A 4,431-nucleotide genomic window follows, 5' to 3' on the forward strand; every position below is an offset into this window, starting at 1 on the left:
TACCTTACCACCCTCACTTTCAGAAGTTGTTCAATGAAATTCACCAGAGAATATAAAACAGAAGCTAAAGAGTTTAATTTATGCAGTAGTAGCTGGAAGTTTGTTGCAACCGAAGTGGTAGTAGCTAAAGCTTTTCTATGACCGTAGTTTGTATTCTATAGTTTCTCTACTTTGATTTTCATAAACTCCATTATGAGTAGCTAATTTTTTCATTGATTAGAGATGTAGTCCAAAGTGTATAACATGTTTATAAATTAAAAATATCCATTCTCAATTTTTATAATCTCTGTAATATCGTTTATGTTCTACTATTAATATTGTGTCTTATGATTGGGTATTTGTTTGTTCAAATCTCGAATTAAATAAATATATATTCATATCTATAGCTAAATTAGGGTTTGAGATCCGGAATTTTCGGAAGATCCATCTTATAAGTAGCATACATAGTTGTTAATGACGGGATGTTACCATGCAATTATGTGCAGAAGCGTAACCTAAGTTAAATCCGTGTAGCTCTTGTGCCGGATTTCTTAGAATAACCTCAACTTATAAAAATCATTGCTTTCATTAGGTTAAACTCGTGTGGCTCTTGCGCCAAGTTATTTATTTAAAAGGATTCAAAGTGTGGCTCTTGCGCCTTTGATTATTCAATGAGTTTTTACCGGAGTAAGCCTGCATAGGAAGTTCTAGGGTTATTGATATTAAGAGAGAATTAATGTTAAGTTTGATTTGATTGATTACATGCTTGATGACGGAAGATGAAACCTCTAACCAATATTCTCATCATATTGTTTACATTTTAAATTGTTTTCTTTCTATTAATTTAGTTTATTTGCAATCAACAAAAATCCCCACAATTTTCATAAGTAGTCGAAAATAATTAACAACCCATATCTCTCCGAGGAATGCACTTGTTCTTATTAATATACTCTTATTAATAATTGTGAAGTGAAAAGACTTGAAATAATTTTGTTTGACTGACAACCGACCAGTTGTAAGGGACGTCAGCTAAGGGAATCAATTGCGCGGAGTCCTACTAGGATTCAAGAGGTATAAGGAGCGCGACTGTAACTGAATCGATGTGACGGTATATTTGGTTTCAACTACATTCCAGTCCGAAGTTTTGATAGTAGGCTAGAGTCTGTAGCCTCTTAATACAGTTTGATATTCAAATCTGGGTTAGCTCTCGGGGTTTTCCTGCAATGCGGTTTCCTCGTTAAAAAAATTTCTGGTGTTTGTGTTATTTATTTTCCGCATTATATTGTTTATCTTTATAATTGAAATATCACAGGTTGTATGTTAAAGTCAATTCAAGTAGATAAGTCCATCGCAATTTTTGGATACGTACGACTTGATTGATTTTTGGATATTGATATTTGGAATCGTCCAAGTACTCTCACGGTATAATCAGGTTCACAGACTAGTCTATGTTTACATTATGATTGTGAGAGAAAGAGATATAAGCTCTTAATATATTTTCAGATTGAGATTCACTAAGTTGAACTCTCGGAATTGTATTTGAGTTTAGTCCATATAGATTTCCTAAGAAAAAGTTGGTGGTGTATATTGGTAGCCCCTGCACATGGTTTGTGTGCCTTTTAATCTTTCCTTTTTGAACGATAAAAAAAAAATCTATTGGAACCAAAAAAGAAAAACTCTGCCTATTCTGACATAGTGCAAGATATCATTATATTTCATAAGATCTCACAAAAGAGAGAACTAGATGAGATCTAATCTGGGACCCAAACAACCTTAAGTTATTTATATTTCTATAACCAGTTTAAACAATATGTACTCGAGGTTTTACGGCATATACGCCTACAAATAATAATATAATTTACATAGTGTATCTTTATACATGAGGTTCACCTCTTTACGACTTTAACCCCTAGCAGTAGATAAGATTTCATCAAATTACTGAGCAACACCTTCGGCAAAACCATCGCCGTCTTGAAGTAGGCTACCTGTCTGCTAATAACCATTCTCAAGAACCACCAACTCTTTGTATGTAGCCCACGAGTTAAAAAGAGAAGAACATGGTTTAAAATTTACTAGTAATATAGCTCTTGAAAGGTTAAACATATATTCTCTATGTGTGCGTCTATGAGAGAGAAGTTTTCAGGTTCTGATTGTCGTAAACGTTCTGCTTTGATATGGAATGTTCATCTCACATATATTGTACCCATAGTTCTCAATTTGTGCTTGGGAACCACATCCAGTAAATGGTCATTAAAATCATATGGGTCTTTTTTCCGCTAATCATTCAGCTAGGTATGAAGCTATTTCAAGGGATTGCAAAGGTAATGCAACAGTTGTTGTTGCAGTTGGTAGCCTCTGCAAGTCAATAAGTAGTGAGCTACTTAAAGAGTGTTGCAGGGTTCCGTATGGACCTGACTCATTGTGTTACTAGTTGCTGAGTACCTTAATGATGCTAACTTGAAGACTTTATAGCTTACATGAAAGTATGGAGCAAGGTGTGTAGGTTGAGAGCCATGCGTGCGTGTGTTTGTGTGAGTGAGAGAGAGAGAGAGAGTGGTAAAATGTAATAGTCTGACGTAACTAAACCATTGTAAATTGGAATATCTTTTCTTCTTCTGGACGAGCTCTTCTTATCCAAATTCTCTGTTTAAAACGGTTCTATTCCAAGTTGATGAATAAAAACGATGCAAATTAGATGAGCACACACACTAATACATGGAAAAAATCGAGTTATCATTCTAAACTATTTATAAAAGCATTTTTCTTATTTAAAATTTTCAGGCATACCTCTTCCACCCATAGACTACTCAAAATCTCCTTTTCATTATGGCCGAGGAGAACTCGGTAAGTAGAGTGGTGGAGAATCCTCCTAAATCGTTCAAACTACATGGAAATGGATAACATATTAAAATCTAACATAAACTTACTTTATTGTTCTATTATTTCAACTTGATCAACAAGTGTAAACAAAACCAGCTTACATGTCCTGGGTCGAAGAACGGCCTCTCTCAAACGGATCAAAACCAGCAAACTACCATGACAAACAAAAAATTCATTATTCAGTAACTAACCTTTATAATTTGTTAATTCGAAGAAACAAAGCGAAGAAGTAAATCGCAAATTGAAGATCAGATAAAGTATATATGTAGAAATGAATGAATGGATGTATTACCCTATACATGATTTCCACTCCATAATCTTTCCTCGGCTGGTTGTTGTGTTTTAATGCATCAAGTTGGCATTGCATTGTGTCTTCTGCACTAAACTAAATCAAGAAATTAAAGTAGAGAATATCATTCATTATACTTGATGATTAGTGAAGTCGTCGAAGTTTCATTATACTTGATGATTAGTGAAGTCGTCGAAGAAATAATCAAACAAAGGAGTGTACCATTCAGAATATTTTTTTATCTCTCCTCTCTCTCATCCCTCCCAGATTTATTGTTTGGTCTAAGGCTCATATAGTTAGCTTCTGCAGGGTTCATTCATGGTTTTCATTTTAATCATGAGAATAGTCCCCAACTTTCAAACGTGTGTCTACATGATCTCCTCTCACCCCCTAACATCACTCGATATCATTCTCTCTCCAATCTATAACCTTTGACTCTCCTACCTCTACTAAATCTCACAAAAAAATTCCATAAACATTCTATAATTTTGTAATAAAAATCAACGAAAAGGAAATGAAATCATCAAACACTAAATTTGGTGAAACTTTTTAGAACTACTGAATCTTTTCAATATATTGAAAATCAAGAAGTAAATAAACAAGAACTAAGGGTGGATCTACAAAAAAATAATAATGTTGATTTGAAAAATTACTAGCATAAGAAAAGCAACGTATTCTCAAATAAGTAGGTACCATAAATGTTATCCATAGATTTGCTACTGTATTTGTTTTGTTATAATATACTAAATATGTGCTATGTTATTTCATAGACTCAACCATTGGATTTTTTTTTAATAAAATAAAATGTAAATCCTTTATGTTATTACATCTCCAAAAACCTCTCAATTCCATTTTTTCAGAATAGTCTTCAAATTTTCTAATTTTGTCATGTAAGAAAAAATAGGAGTACCGTGGTAGTTTCTATCATGGTTTCATACCCATTTTTATGCAATGATATTGAGCTTTGTGTTTATGTGATTATTTAGAAGTTTATATTGGCTTTACTCTAGTGATTTTACATAGTAGTGATGCAATGGTTCTGAGTTTTACATTTATCTGATATTTTAGAATTGCAAATTGGTTATACTGTAGTGATTCTACGTAGTAGTGATATTATAATATTGAAAAAGAAGGGGTCCAAATAGACCATCAAAGTTTAATTCGAAAAATTATATGGTCAAACTTGTGACAATCAGTAGCATAAATACAGATCGATTAATAGTAAAGATCAGATACCTGATTACAGAGACAAGTCTAACTTGGATGATCTCATAAATCAATAT

The 4,431-nt window shown here is 33.0% G+C and overlaps 1 pseudogene; it reads right to left on the reverse strand.

The window, feature by feature from the left end:
* Positions 1-2,259: 2,259 nt before the first annotated feature.
* LOC113280688 lies at positions 2,260-4,076 on the reverse strand (annotated as a pseudogene).
* Positions 4,077-4,431: the final 355 nt, after the last annotated feature.

This window comes from Papaver somniferum, chromosome 5 (assembly GCF_003573695.1).
Source record: "Papaver somniferum cultivar HN1 chromosome 5, ASM357369v1, whole genome shotgun sequence".
NCBI lineage: Eukaryota > Viridiplantae > Streptophyta > Magnoliopsida > Ranunculales > Papaveraceae > Papaver > Papaver somniferum.